Below are 17,072 nucleotides of genomic sequence, written 5' to 3'. Positions count from 1 at the left end.
AAGGTTCTGAACAATGAGAAATTGTTGATAAATATCTGTCATCTGTTGAATAATCTGTGATACAGTGGCCAAGTTATTTAATCTCATTATATACACCATGAGAACTTTTATGATTCAGGGGGAAAAAACAGGAAATCAGAATTTCCTGTTTTTTTTTTACTCTTCTTGGCATTACATTTGATGTCAAATTCTTCACCATACTGGGAATTGGGAACATACAGTATCTTTAACCACTTAAACCTAATAGACTGGGGTCCCCCAGGGGCCTGTACGTGGCCCCTTCCCTTTTCCCCTCTACACCAAATGTCCTCTCCTTAATGACAGGCACAGGTACACCATGGGCTAAAGATCCAGCAAAACAAATGGCAAGACGACCACTTAGGCCCTGTATACTTCATCGTATGAAGGATCGTTCCTTTTTTGTGGGCTGGAAATGTCTGCCTACTGTATAATGACATGCCCAAAATAGGGACGTCAAGTTGAAAGTGGTTAAATGTTCAGCAGTCCTTTGATCCATAGAACATGCCTTGTTGTCATCTAGCTTTGTGATAACATGTGGGCTTCCTCCATCCTAACCACCAAGCTCTCAATGAAGACGACATATTCAACCACAAATACATTACTTTTAACAGTTCAACAGACCATAATAGTGCTGTCGCCACAGCTCAGCAATTTTAACTGAGCCAAACACTCCATCAATATTAGTCGGTATGGAAGTGTTACAGTTCTTTATAACTCTGACCTCTTTCCAGAAGCCATGGAAGATATTATTTTGCTCCTTCCTAGCAAGTAAGTCACGCCTCATTTTGCCCTCATTTATTTTAATGAAGCGGAAAGCATCATTAAAGTTCCATTGAGTTCCATCTAAAATGTTAGATGGAACCATAGAGAAATAAAAGTAGAGAATAGACTATTTCTATTCACAATAATACTGTGCTTCCATGTCAAACATGGAGGAGAAATTAATGAATCCATGTCGGAATCCATGACGCCTTTGTTCAATACAGAATCGTACTGCACACCACGGATTGAAGCTTATGCTATGGTATCCATAGCATAAGCTTCATCGGGTCTCCCAGCAAAGTAGGTGGCTGTGAATGTGGAAGTAGGGCACTGTGATAACATAACAATACTATTTCATATATAACCGGAACACATCAATGGTAATAGTTATATGTTATGGTAATATGTTCTATGTACCAAATGGTTGGAGGAGGTAACTAGAGCACATACTGTAACATGACTTTGGGTCGACACTGTGTGGTACAGGTCTAACTCTCTCCAGGTAGAGAGAGTTAGAATAGACTATCACCTGGAACTGGAAACTAGGTCAGGGTTGGCAGTAATGCGTGGTCTTGTTATTGCTTACATGTGGTGCTGTGATTTAGACTTTTAGATCATGTGTTTGGCCCAAACGTTACTTTGAGGCCGGCCCAACCCCAAAATCCCCCAATTTAGTCCAAGCCAAATCCAAGCCTGAGGGGAACTTACAGTAAGTCCATAATTAGTCCCCTTTCAGTCCTCCAGGGGGGGACTATAAGTTCGCTCTCCATCCGTCCTTCCCGTCGTCCTTCTGTCCGCCCGAACATATTAACGCCTAAACATTAGGACTAGGATGACCAAACTTGGTACATGATTATATCTAGGGACATATCATCTATACATTACGACTAGGAAGACCAAACTTGGTACATGATTATATCTAGGGACAAATTATCTCCTATACATTAGGACTAGGATGACCAAACTTGGCACATGATTATATCTAGGGAAGACAGAGTGTCACGTACCAAAGACAGCTCACTGTGAACCTACAACAACTGATGATTAATTAGTGCTCTGAGAAAATAAGCTAAACACCTTTCCACATGTTGTCTTGTCAAAAGCTTAAAAAAAAACTGCCATAAGCTAGTACAAATGACAAGCTAGTGCAAAACAGATCCTTCATGTTCTGTTATTCACCAAAGTATTAATTGTCACAATCATATACACAGTCTGTCCTTAGCTTGTACAATGAGCGAACAATGAGCTTCCAAACGTTATTGTAGATGCAAAAGGGAATCAGACTATGTGTACTATGAATAAACGCTCTGGAAGATGCGTATATTATATTTCTGAAATGGACTTGGGAGAACTGCGTATACCTCCACTAACTGTTATACCCTTGAACATAAATGTCAAGCTCTAGTTAAGGCACGAGAACGGGAGCTGAGGGAGCCAAATAATATGAGCTACAAGAGGCAATAAATAGAGCTGAATGGCGAGGTGGCGAAAAGTACAGCTGCTCTTTATTGCTTACAGACAGATAGGGTTGTTTTGTCTGCGGCTCCCCGCAAATTCAGCCTCAGTTTAGTTTTTTGTCTTACTCTCTGACACCTGTACTCATCCCTCCAAAATTCCAAATGCTTGCATATTCATGGGTATGCACAGAACACACATGCGATTATGCAAAACAAATTGAGATTATCGCAAATAATTGCGATTTGGCGATTATGTAACAATCCAGTAGGCCACATTCATGGTAGCACCCATAATGGACAGAAAGCGTACTGTGTGTGTGTGCACATGCTCATGCACATGTGAGAGGATGGCGAAATTTGAATTAACCAGCTGTGACAGTGCAGGGGAGAGTGTCAGAGTATGTAACACTGTTACACCTCTAGCTGTGTTGCTATGACCAAGGATGAGAGGTCTGGTTTGAATGGGGACATATTTTCTTTTAGATGGTTAATGCTACACTACAAGCAGACAGATTTCTTTTACATGGTCAATGCTACACACAGTCAGTCATGTACTGCAGTGAACAGACAGACAGACAGACAGACAGACAGACTTTGGAGAGTCCTAGCCTAAGGCTACCGATTAGATTTTCTGATGTTCTTGTACTGCATCGGCTGATGCCTAACCTAATGTACCTACTTTTTGTCACAAAGTGGAACATCAATTCTAATTCAATTAGATGTTTGGTCACCTAATGATGCACGCAATAGGGATGCCAAGTTGAACGCGGTTACAAATCGGGGCACACACCGATGTCGTCAGACAGAGACCATCAATATTTTCCCCATTATCTCCTTGTCTTGTCAAGAAGAATAAAAGAAGGTAGAGAAGAAGGAGGTGTAAGAGAAGAAGAATGAGGTGCTGGAGGAGAAAGAGGTGGAGGAGCAGAAGACTAATACATTGAAGGAAAGGGAGAAAAGGGCTGAACAGAAGAGAAAGGTGGAGCTATTATTTGGAGAGATGCTGGTACCACTACTGACATGCTTTCTTCAAAGAGACAGTTGGTGGGCATAGAAAATGTCAAAATCAATTCTCAATGCAACTACTCACAGAGTAGTCTCGCGTATACTGATGTGTCCGGTGACATCTAAATTCAATAAATGGAAAAAAACTGAGTGCAAACAATTCAGGAAAAAAACGAGAAGAAATGCATTGACTGGTGCTTCATATTGGCAAGTGAGGATTATTTTTTAACCCATTAAGACCGGGAACGCATCTGTGTCATTTTTAGATTTCTTTGGCTATTCAAAAATAGCAGATATACGAGCTTGTAGATCTGCTATTTTTGAAAAATCGTGAACCCCCCGCCCCCCCCACCCCCAGCAGCAAAGATTTGAGTTACATGCGTCCGCTTAAAAAAAAATAAATATGTATGTATATATATATATATATATATATATATATATATATATATATATATATATATATATATATATATATATATATGCACAAATTATAATGATCTTTAAAAAATAGCAGATCTACAAGCTCATAGTGTGGCACTTGGTGCCGTGCTATGAGCTTGTACATCTGCTATTTTCTAATAGCCAAAGAAATCTAAAATGACAGAGATGCGTTCCGAGATTGGATGGGTTAAAGCAGTGGCCGTAGGTTTGTCTCGCCGCTGTTCTAGCCCATGCACTGAATTTAAATTTCCCCCGACGTATCAGTAGGCGGAGATCTCTGGCTATGCGAGACTATTCACAATGAGGTCGGTGGAATACGGGGGGGTAACTGAGTGTAATGCCATTGAACTCCATTGTATCGGGGGTGACAGGAGACATCTGTACGGCAAAACGCAAGCAAATCACACTGAAACGGATGGAAAGACAGCACTCCTGGTAAAATATGTTTGTTCGTTTTTTTGTGAACTGCCCATTTAAAGAACATACTGTATACATCGCACACATTGGACATGTTTATTGTAGAAGGAAAGGCACTATCTGCAGCTGTTGTGTGTAGAAAGCTACTCTAGGTAGGAAGACAGATAGAATGGCAAATATGTAGATCAGAAGCCACTGAAGCCAGGCAGACACAAATACTAATGAGGAGGTATGCGGGAAAAGTTCACAAGAAGGAACGACTGGAAAGCAGGCGTGCAAGTGCAGGTGCAGGCACCCCCAGAGCCAAGCTATCAGACATACTAACAGGCAGAGCGGGTACTGTAGACAGGTGGTCATGCAGACAGACACGCTGCCTAGGGAATAATCGTTAATGTTTAACCCATTCAATCCGGGAACGCATCTGTGTCATTTTAGATTTCTTTGGCTATTCAAAAATAGCAGCTATACAAGCTCATAGAGCTTGAGCTTGTAGATCTGCTAATTTTAAAAAATTGTGAAAAATTTTGCAAATCTTTTAATATTAATTTTTAAAAGCGTTCTCAAAATCTCTCAACAAATGTCTCAATCTTTCTGAAAAACTATTGTTGCTAATCAGCGGTGCTCAAACCTTTTCTTGTCAAGGACCCCAAAGTTATACGTTTTTGGCCGCCGATCCCCATCAAAATATGTTGTTCCAGGGACCCCCCCAGAAGCAAAGATGTGAGTTAAAAATGTTGTTTCAAACAAATATATGTATTCAAAGATTTGCACACATTTTTCAAAAATAGCAGATCTACAAGCTCGTAGCGCGGCACTCGGTGCCGTGCAATGAGCTTGCTATTTTAGCCCAAAATAGCCCAAAGTATAAAATAGTGGTTATAGCTAAAAAAGAAACTCTACAAAGACACAGTATGCGTTCCCGGATTGAATGGCTTAAGGAGCATCCAGTCAGTGATGTAATTAAGAGCAGCCGTGATCGACGTAATGAGGGCCTGAAGACCACGAGCTATAGGAGTTCTTCAAGCTAAACTGGCTGATGGCATGTTGCTATAGTGTGTGCTATCGGCTCTCAAGTTACCACCACTGTCCTCGGTGAAGGGCAATGCAGCATCCTGCACAGGTGTACCACTGTAGTGTGTACATGCACACACAGCAGGGAAGAGAGAAGAGAGAGAGAGACAGACAGAGAGAGCAAGAGAGAGAGAGAGAGAGAGAGAGAGAGAGAGAAATCTCTTACTATACACAGCATTATTCAAGCATCCATTCCACAATAATCTGAGCTGCTGTACTGTACACAATACTTTTTCTGCATTTCAGCAGTGAAATGGCATGTTGAGTAAAGTGCCAGCAGGTGCTGCAGAGAGCCACCACAGCTGGTTCTGTTACAAGGACATGATGCAGGACACACACCACACTAGCAGAGAGAGAGAGAGACAGAGTCTGAGAGACTGAGAGACAGGCAGAAACACGAGTACAATGATATTTGACATTTACATAATGTACTTATCATTGCCAGCAAAGCACTTTTAACTGATAAAAGAGATATAGTTAAATAAAGGAGGTAGAGGTAGAGGAATCTGGAGAGAGAAGGGGGAGGGAAAGTTAATCTTTTGTCTGTGTGTCTATGGGGGGGGGGGGGGGGGGGGGGGGGGGTGATGGTGCCTTTCAGAGGGCAGCAGATGGCAGAGCAGAGGTTCCATTGACAGGGCCTCCCCTCTGGTCATAAACTCTCACACATACTCTGAGGTTATTTACTGCCAAGGATCTGCCTGCCGCCGTCGCCGTGTCAAGCACATGCATGCACACACGCATCCACGCACGTGCCACGCACACACAGAAGGAGAGAGGGAGAGTTTATCTGATTTACAGTCAGCTCCTCGAGGCAGAGAGCAACAGATGACAAGTGGAAGAGGCTGAAAGGGAAAGTTGAGTGTGCATGAAAGGGAGAGAGAGAAAGAGGGACAGAATAGGAGGTAGGGGTGAGGGATGGTGGGTGTATATACACTATGCTGGAATGTGTGAAACAGTCTGTGACTCATTGTTAGCTTGCGCTAACTTGCAATAGGCTGCCCTCCTTTCATCATTCTTTGAACAATTCTGACAAATGTAGCATACCTCTCTCGCTCTCTGTGTGTGTGTGTGTGTGTGTGTGTGTGTGTGTGTGTGTGTGTGTGTGTGTGTGTGTGTGTGTGTGTGTGTGTGTGTGTGTGTGTGTGTGTGTGTGTGTGTGTGTGTGTGTGTGTGCACGCGCGCGTGTGCGCATAATGTGGTGTGCATTATGTGTCTTTTTAGTTTTGCGTATCTTCATGTTTGTGTGGATGTCCTAGTTGAGTTTTTGAGAGTTAAACAATACTTTGTGCCAGCTACCTGCTCAGCAATTATGCAGTGGTGTGACTTTTGAGCTCTCACCTCGCACAGCTATCTTTATCTTGTGCTTTGCAGAGTTGATTTGGGCTTGCAAGTCCAAAGAACCTTTATTTACAGTACACTCTGCTTCCTATTGGACCAAGACAAAAACACTGGTACTTTTTCTGCATTTCAACTGTGAAATGGCATTTGCGTTTCGGCATTTTCATTCACTCACGGAGAGCTCACGCAATGCATTTGTTCGGATCAGTGCTGCGAGCCGAGCGAGGGAGCGCAGGGCATGAGTTGAGCGCTGAATAATATGTTCTGGGGTTCGGGGTGGAACTCCGCCTCTCAGAGTTTGTTTCGAACCATTGAACGTGCATTGTAAATATGTATGCCGTAAGTCTGTGACTGTGATACACAGATACACACGCAAAACACACGGACAGGCCCCCAAAAGAGGACATCTCCGGGTAAAAGAGGACATTATGGTCATCCTATGTGTTCTTGCCTTTTAAAGTGTCACTTGAAATTAGCCATGCAGCGGTTCTCGGTTTAACATTGAACTATACGGTTTGCCCCCCCACGGTTCAATACGCACTTGTGAATTGCAGTTCGGTTTTACAATTTCATTTAGCACAATGCATTTCTTACTGTCAAACTGGCACTGTGTCTGTGTCCTGGAGAAATCCCCTCCCCACTAGTGATCATCTATTTTCGGCAGGCGACATCATAGGATTAATAAATGAGCATATTTAAGTTCTTGTTGACCTTTCGACTCCTTGTGGCAGGAGCGTGTTGAAAAGTTTGGTCATTGGAGGGGGGGGGGGGGGGGGGGGCTTTTTGGGCTTTATTTATACTTTATAGTTTTCAGGAGAGACAGACAGGAAACAGGGAGAGAGATATGGGGCGAGACATGCAGCAAAGATCGTCGGGTATGGGACTCGAACCTGCAATGTGCTCGCTGTCAGGCTACATTGGAGCCTAGGTAGGCCCAGAAACATTTTACAAGCAACAGAGAGGTACTTTCTTGTAAGCTTTGAAAGAGTGTTTTTAAATCCTTATGCAGAGGATTAAGCGCTGAAGTGAGCTGAAGCCGTAAACTAAAGTGATGATTTTCTTTGTTTTTTATTTTACAGTCCCTCTCTCTCGCACGGTGAAGTCAGTGACATACGGTTTGTTTTTTCCCTCTTGAAATTATGAAAGGCAGACAATAGTGGAAAGTGTCTGAATAGAAAAATGTGTTTTCTAATAAGCAAAATAAAGAGAGAGCCGAATCAAAACTGTGACATGTGAAATGTGGTACCCATCCAATCCTGTACTTGTACAGAACAAATGAGGCATAGCGGGTTAGTTTGTTACTTTGAGTTACTGGGCAGCATTATCGACATATAGTCTTGTTTTTCTCCATTAGAGAGGCGGTGTAGTCTCAAAAGACACTTTGCTTTGATTTGTTACATGTTCCACGTGCCACCGGTGTCAGATTATATAGGCAGGGGCAGGGCAGATTCTCTGATAGTGAGATCCTGTTTCAGTCAAGTATACCGGCCTGATATCTGACAGTGGAAGCTGTGTGAGACATCCCTATAGTGTTTTAACACATTAAGACCGGGAAAGTATCCGTGTCATTTTTAGATTTCTTTGGGCTATTCAAAAATATTTTTGAAAATCTTTGCAAATCTTTTGAATATTCGGGGGGGTGGGGTCCCTGGAACAACATAGTATAGATCTACTATGAGATCTACTATGAGCTTGTAGCAGATCTTCAAGCTCATAGCACGGCACTCTGTGCCGCGCTATGAGCTTGTATATCCGCTATTTTTGAATAGCCAAAGAAATGTAAAATCATTTTCACATATTCTTTCCCGGTCTAACCGGGTTAATTTACCACAGCAGTCTGACAAACAGATGCATTTCAGCTCCTCAGGCCTTCATCAGCGTGCATCCCTAGTGATAAACAGACACTGTTAGGCATGCTGTGTGTAAAGTCTGCCTGGGTCCTGCTCTGTTCTGTTCTGTTCTGTTCTGTTCTGTTCTGTTCCCAGGGCAGAAACGGAACACCAAAACGGAAATGACATAGGGCATATGGACCCTAACATTTATCCAGAGAGAAGGGGATGGGGGGGGGGGGTTGAGGCTCTGATCACTGGACTCTTGGCATGACTTCTGTGGGTGTGGAAAGGGCAATAATACTCTAACATATCATGTGTCTGTGCCTCTGTGTGACACAGAGAAAGAGAAGAGAGAGAGAGAGAGAGAGAGAGAGAGAGAGAGAGGGAGGAGGGAAGGAAAGTAAAAAGAAAAACTGTGAAAGAGCAGTAAGGGAACAGGATAGGAAGAAACAGAGATAGAGAGAGAGAGCAGACATGAGCGAGATTAAATCGGTGAGAGGATCTAAACGCTGGTTTTCGGTTGATTTCTCAGCCCTACTGCAGCTGCTCTTGTACAGTATATTGGCATTTCTCATTTTCTGCCCCGTTTCCATCTAACCCTTTCTGTCTACACATTTGTTTCTCCAATGTCTCTCCCTTTGTCTCTCTCACTCACTATCCCTCACTGCTTAGCTCTCTCTCCTTGTCTTTCTGACCAATCTCATCCTTTCGGCCAACTAGCACAATGAATGATGTTTCTAGGTGGGTATTCTCCGTAATCAAGCTACCATTCACAATTGATCAGTGGATCGTTAAGCTGATGGATGGTGTTAGATTTAGCTGAGTTGGATCCAGGAGCAGCGAATGCAACTTGAGTAAGAGCAAGAACAAACATGCTATGCTAGAAAAGACACACACATACACACACACACGCACGCACGCACGCACGCACGCACGCACGCCCAGGCCTAACAATAATCACAATGGGAACATTTCACCCCAAGTTTTCTTAAACTACAGGTTGGGACTCTAAATGGATTGCAGCCATAGCACCACTGGGCCCAGATGACCACAGGAAACCAAAACAGAAAAAAACACCTGTTTGTTTTTGGTGGATCCATTCCCAACAGGACCAAAGTCTGTCTCTCTTTCCACTTGTACGTGGCTGAGTTTTATCTGAAGCTACACTATGGCAATTTTCAATCCAGTCCAGAGGTTCTGTGCCTTGAACAAAAGGTGAAATAAGATAAAAGAATTGGGGTGCTGTCAGGGACCGAGTTGGTCGTCAAGAGAGACACCAGGAGACTTGTGTAGTTTCTTTAAATGTATTTTTATCTTTCATTTTTCCACCAAAAATAGGAGAGACAATAATTCTAGGCCCAAAACAAATGAGGACTAACTAAAACTGAACATAACAGCACGACTGACCTCCCCAAAATGAGACATGGACACACACACACACACACACACACACACACACACACACACACACACACACACACACACACACACACACACACACACACACACACACACACACACACACACACAACAAAATACATTTCTTAAAAATCGTAATAATACATTCAAACTCATAAACCCCTGCCCCTCCCCATATGCAAAGGGCACATGGTGCAGTCCAATTACCCATCAGCCATCAGCTCCTTATAAGTAGATCTGAAGCAGCTAGTCGTTCTTTCCTTGACCAGCCACATAAACTCCAGCACTCATCCGAACTGACAACTCAATGAAAACCAAATAAACTTAAAATCTAATTACGTAAATGACTCCTGATAAAACAACTTAACCCTAACAAAAGATAATTTACTGGATGTACATTCCAGTCAGTAACTTTCCCATCAAACTTGCAATAAACAGTATGTCGTTTAACCGGTTCTGTGTGTAGTCCTTTATGTTTGTAGTATGTAGTGCTGAAAATAAATATAAACTTAAAGGAGAAATCCGGTCATTTTAAGTGTTATGTTTGATGTGTGTCAAATCACTTACCAACGTATAAATGAAAATCGCGTAAATCCACAGAGCCCCCTATCGACCCCCACCGTTGTCATTGTAGGAGGATATAGAATAGCCCAAATTCGCCTATTTTAACCAATGCAAAGTCTGTTTTTTTGCTTCTAGTACTCATTGTTGAGTCCCATGATAATGTAACAGGCGCTAAAACTCCCGACAAGCTAACGGCTAATAACAAACGAGCTAACGCTGGGGCTGCTTATCTCTGAATGGCAGCCCCAGGTTGCCAGGTCGGGAGAGAAACCAGCAACCAGCATTAGCTCGTTCTGTTATTAGCCGTTAGCTTGTCGGGAGTTTTAGCGCCTGTTACATTATCATGGGACTCAACAATGAGTACTAGAAGCAAAAAAACAGACTTTGCATTGGTTAAAATAGGCGAATTTGGGCTATTCTATATCCTCCTACAATGACAACGGTGGGGGTCGATAGGGGGCTCTGTGGATTTACGCGATTTTCATTTATACGTTGGTAAGTGATTTGACACACATCAAACATAACACTTAAAATGACCGGATTTCTCCTTTAATAAACCAAAAAGACAAGTGTCAACCATGTTTTACCGACTTTGTGTGGCTGCTGGTGTGGCCATCACATGCAGCCATTACATGTGCGCCGATCAGGATTTTTGAGGCCGATACTCATCAATTATTTTCCTCAGGATCTGCCAAAACCGATACAGATTTTAAAAAGTACTACAGTACGGGCCGTCTCTTAGAATGGTCTTACCCACATTAATGTACCCATATGATGATTCCCAAGGGCTCAATACTAGGCCCCTCTTGTTTTCGTTCTGCACTAAATATCATTGGCAAAAATAGCAGAACTACACGCTCAAAACGTGTCGCAATGTGACGCGATGTGAGCTTGTAGCACTGCTATTTTCTCTGAATGTTACCTCCAGAATAGGATGCTAGGTAGTTAGTAAAAGTTTGGATGTCAACTCAACTATATCAGCTGCAGTAACATGTGCTTCCATCACCTTCCTGCATGTTTCTTTCTCAGTGACATTGTACATTGTTAATAATGTCTAGCGACTCAGCGATGCACCTTTAAGTCTCCATTAGAAGTCTCCGTTGAAAAACTTTATCTGGTAGTGGAGTGACTACAGGACATTCAACTAGTTTCAGGTTAAGTCTTACCTTAAATATGTCCCCCTCAGTCTTATCCTCAAGGTTGTTACTATTTTCTTCAGGTCTTTGGGTGTCTCACGGACCGTATGAGATCCAGACAGATAAATACTGCACAGCAGCAGCGGTCACTGACAGTCCAACCTCTCTCTTCACTTTGTCTCAACTCCTGCCCCCTCCTGCTCTCCTTGTGTGACTTCCCTATAGTTTATTTCAACGCTTATTTTCTTCTTTCGCTGCCCTTCTGTCACTCTGTTTGCCTCTCGCTGCCCCTCCCGGCCCCACACCCTGTCATCCTAAGGCTCATAAAACAGCCAGTCAGTCCGTTGTGCAATAAACTCTTTGACAGTGCATCTGTCCTCACTCACCCGATGCTATGGAAGCCATACTTTGACTTATGTTCGCCCATATGTACCCTACGTCCAATACAAACACATAACAATACAAGTGGTCCACACACACACACACACACACACACACACACACACACACACACACACACACACACACACACACACACACACACACACACACACACACACACACACACACACACACACACACACACACACACACACACACCTATACTGACTGCATTTATTTTGCTCGTCAATGCAAAGGTCTCTTTATCTTAGTGAGATGAACAAAAGTCAAGGGGAGGTCACGTGCACACGCACGCACGCACGCACGCACGCACGCACGCACGCACGCACGCACGCACGCACGCACGCACGCACGCACACGCCCAGACACACACACACACAAAACACACACACACACACACACACACACACACACACACACACACACACACACACACACACACACACACACACACACACACACACACACACACACACACACACACACACACACACACACACACACAATGTAGTAGATCTGAAGAGGCAACAGAGGGACTGTGTGTTAAAGGCAGAGATTTATTTGAATTTGAGACATGAGATGTAGCTCCAAAGGATTTCCCCCTGCACTTTCCAAAAAATGTGTGCTTATGTGCACATGGGCGTGTGTGTGTGTGTGTGTGTGTGTGTGTGTGTGTGTGTGTGTGTGTGTGTGTGTGTGTGTGTGTGTGTGTGTGTGTGTGTGTGTGTGTGTGTGTGTGTGTGTGTGTGTGTGTGTGTGTGTGTGTGTGTGTGTGTGTGTGTGTGTGTGTGTGCGTGTGTCTGTGTGTGTTCCCTACTCTAAATTAGAACCAGGTTCTGAGATCTCTCTAGCTCTGTGGGGTTGGCTGGGCCTTAGAGGTTCAACCACAGACTGAAAAAAAGGAGTGTGTGTGTGTGTGTGTGTGTGTGTGTGTGTGTGTGTGTGTGTGTGTGTGTGTGTGTGTGTGTGTGTGTGTGTGTGTGTGTGTGTGTGTGTGTGCGCGTGCACGTGCGCGTGCGTGTGCGTGTGTGTGTGTGTGTGTGTGTGCGTGTGTGTGTATGCACGTGCGTGTGTCCATTCTCTTATAGATCAGGAACAGTGTGCAGTCTAGACCTTCATGTAGACATTTCTCGCTCCATTCAGGGTAGTGGAGCTTAAAACATATTGCTGCTTTGACTCTATTTGGTTTATTTTCATGTCTTTTTACATAACTTTGTGAGCATAAACAGCCAAAAATGCAAAATTGTTAGCGAATTCAGAATCAGAATTCAAGCAGCGCTTATGCTGCTTGGTTTGATTTGACTGCAGTAATGTACAGTACATACTGTACACAGTGCAGAGCCTTTTCTTAAATGATAGACCAAATATCCCCTTCTGTTCCTCTCTTGAGTGGCTGACTATATGGCGTTCTTGTTCAAATTCTGTTGGGCTGTTCCTCACCACATGAGCCAACGATAGGGGGAATGTAGCTGTCTTTTGTGACCCTAAGGCCTACCGAGGCCTTGGTAAGGGCCTGGCCTTTCTCTCTGCTCATTACAAAAGATTTGGCACAGTAAACTGTTACTGGTCCATTTGGTTCCATTTCGTACACTCTCAGAGTAAATGAACACCGAGGATTTTACAGTGTGTAGAAGAACATGCCAGATTTAAGAGTTTGAAATCCCACTGGGTACACCTATGCAATAAAATAAAATAGAATAAAATGAGCCCTGACAGGTGATGTCTAGATGTCCAGCAAATGGAAATTTAGTGTTGCAGAAAGTCTAGCTGTTGTGCTTTTGGACTGTATTTTGGTTCCACTGTTTATCTGACAACCGTATTTACAAGTTAAACTTCGACCAGGCTGCTACATGATCCCTGTATATCTATGTGAATTGAACTCAAGGATTTGTTTGCCTCTTCCTCCTGTGGTTTAGAACAGAACTCAAGGCTACAGTCAGGAGTTAGCCAATGTTCCCAGTGACTGAACGTTTTGGACCAAGATCAGCTAAATCTGTTGGCTTAAGTTGAGCCTTTTGACACCGACATACTGTTGGGAGGGAAAGGCACCAGAGAAATATACTTTTGACACAGCTTACTGTATATGAACAGACTCACAACAATTTAGTGCTTAACTGCACTTGGCAAATATTTGATATACGATTTCACAAATACCGCACACATTACAGCTTGCAAAAGCATGCCTCATAGGTTTGCTGTACTGTATCTCTACGGTAAATGTGAGTAACATGAGTTTAAGGCAGTCCACAAAATGACTAAACTGTTTTCATCTTTTATGGGCCAAGTCAATTCAGTCATAAGTGAAACAACATGCTGTGAGGTCAGTATACAACTGGATTAGCCTATGTTGTGTGAAAGCAAAACAAAAGGCATATACCAAAAAATAAAAAAAATAAAAAGATTAGCCAAATACGTCCCTGAAGTAACAAACAGAATCACAAATATAAATGGTTTATATTAAATCACCAAAGAATTAAAGCTCAATTGTGGAGCTGGATGACCTTCAGAAAGACAATAGTAATAAAGGTTAATTCTCATTAAAAAGAACAAAGCATATAAGGGAAAAGGTACAGAATGGCTGACATTACAGTTCTGTGACTCTAATACAAGCCTAATCATTTCAGCTCTGGCTCCAAATCCTCCACATGAAACCGATTCCTCTTCCAAGTAGGAGAGTTCTTGAAACTGGGCCAGCGGGAGATTTCTAAACATCAAACGGGTTGGAGGAAAAAGGATTTTTTTTTTCTGCCTTAAAGAGTTAAGCCACTCCGAGGGAGAGGAAAGATTTGTACACAGTCTGCCATGTTTGATGTGTCAAACGTAATTAGACAAGCTTTCTCGTTAGACTATTATCCCTGCTCTCCTAATCTAGTGCAACTTATCAAGGTACTGATCCGGGTTGTTTGCAGTGCAAGATGCAGCTTTTCTTTATTTTTTCCCCCAATTTAGTTGTTATGACAATTCCCCCAATGTGTAGTAGTTCCTGTCACTGCCAAGTGCCAACCCCTACTGTTTTGGTCTGGGGAGGGTGCAGACAACCACATGTCTCCTCCAGTACACATCACCAGCTCCTTCTTTTTCACCCGACAGTGAGGAGTTTCACCGGGAGGGTGTAACGTCACGTGTGCCGAGGAACATGCTATCCCTCCCAGCTTCACCCTCTGCTGAACAGGCACCACAACGAACCTGCTGGAGTCGCTGTTGCAGTGACAGAGAACGGACCCAACCGACTTCCAAACACAGCCAATTGTGTCCGGTGGAGCAGCAGGCCAAGCTAGAGGCACCACAGAGGAATTGAACCCTAGTCTTCATTAGGTGAGCAGGTATGTTACCCCTGCACCATCCAGATGTCCCAAGAACTCTATGATCGATTCCCACTAAAGAACTGATGCCCCATGGGGATTCAATTAAGTACCCGTTGTACTGTCTGTCTTTGTTTCTTTTATGCCCTATATGGAGATCTCTGATGTCATCTGTATATGCCCATATATGGGCATCTCAGTTGGATCTGTGGTTCTGGGCGACCGCCTATCCAACCGTCTTGACGCACAAACACCGCACTACGTCGGTGTTTGAAGTCCATCAGTCAGACGGTTCTTGAGATACGCGAAACAAAGGTACACTCACACACATGCACACGCATACATACACAGAGATTGTGTGCATTATAGTAGGAATGAGTGGTATCCATGCCTACTAATGAGATATCTATTTTTACAATTGATCACGCATTTTTTCCAAGGTCTGCAATTTTTATGATATATTTGAACGGCCCTAACACGCACACACACACACACACACACACACACACACACACACACACACACACACACACACACACACACACACACACACACACACACACACACACACACACACACACACACACACACACACACACACACACACACACAAAGCATTTTATCCCAATGTGATTGCCTCTATGGTGAAGCTGAAATAATAATTGCTATTTGGTGAATCAGACCAAATTCAAATGAGTCAGTTTCCGTCTCTCACAGCCGCCTGTTAATGAAATGTTAACATAAGGTTTGTAAACACATATTTCACTAGGAGTTACAGAGTAAGCTACGCTCCGCACAAGCAATGTGGCCAGTGTTATGTAGCTGTAACCTCAACTAGTACAAGTGGAGAAAGCGTTTCTTATTTCTCCTGTGTAATTAGGTCTAATAGACAAATAGAATGGTTGCCCACACTCTCCTGCATAATAGAAAACTCTGCCATGGTAACCTAAGAACAATGGTCAGTATGCTGTGCTATGCTGGTATAGTCCCAGACTGAACATCTGGTTGGCACTACACAGGCCTAATAATGACTCCTATCTATTGTGCTATCTCCCAGAGAAATCTCCCATCTCTAGTTCTCATTGGAGTTAAAAGACAACTCATGCTTATAATGTCTTATACAAGAAAAATATATCTCACTACATTCCAAACGTTAATTAGTCAAAAAGCCACTTAGGTATGTGTGTTGAAGAGTGTGTTAAGAATAATCCTACAATTTGTCTGTTAATGTCCATCATTGACATGTGGCTCAAACTGAGAGCTAGCCCGTCATGTTTCCATTCATCTGAACCTCTGCATTTCTATCTGCTTGCCTTCTACTAACCAGTCTGTCTCTTGCTGCATCCGATCTGTCTCGACGTCTGTCATCTCAAATATTATCTCCCATGGAGCCGAGCCTGTGTGGAGTGACAGCAGAAAGAGGGAATGCTGTAGGAAATTATATAGTGCATTTTTGCACAGACTCTCTTGCACGCTCGCACACACACACAGCACAGTGAAGAATTTACGTTTTCACACTGTAAAAGCACACTTTATCACACTCTGATATATTACCCCACACACAGACACACACACACACACACACACACACACACGCACGCACGCACGCACGCACGCACGCACGCACGCACGCACGCACGCACGCACGCACGCACGCACGCACGCACGCACGCACACACACACACGCACACACACACGCACTCTCACTCACTCTGTGGTCACGCGGAGACATGCCTATGCAAGCATACGCCCTGCATGCCATTAGAAAAACGCACAACCTTAAACACACTGTACTGTACACACACAGACCACATGGCCAGGCATCTCCACCCAGTCGTATGTGAGTGAGGATGTGGGAGGCTACTGCGGACACCACTGGGCCGGGCCAGTGGGAAGTGTGAAACA

General features: G+C 43.4%; 1 protein-coding gene across 1 annotated transcript in view; it reads right to left on the bottom strand.

Annotated features, from left to right (window-relative positions):
* The window catches only part of ccdc102a (coiled-coil domain containing 102A), a 96,250-nt gene that overhangs the window by 62,315 nt on the left and 16,863 nt on the right, over window positions 1-17,072 (bottom strand). Inside the window, exon 2 of the mRNA XM_084062153.1 lies at window positions 16,492-16,564. The gene's annotated coding sequence lies outside the window, so the exon portion shown is untranslated. The remainder of the gene's footprint in view (window positions 1-16,491; window positions 16,565-17,072) is intronic.

The sequence above is a fragment of the Gymnoscopelus microlampas genome (assembly GCF_963454915.1).
Source record: "Gymnoscopelus microlampas genome assembly, chromosome: 1".
Lineage (NCBI taxonomy): Eukaryota > Metazoa > Chordata > Actinopteri > Myctophiformes > Myctophidae > Gymnoscopelus > Gymnoscopelus microlampas.
This window is presented reverse-complemented; position numbering and strand designations above follow the sequence as displayed.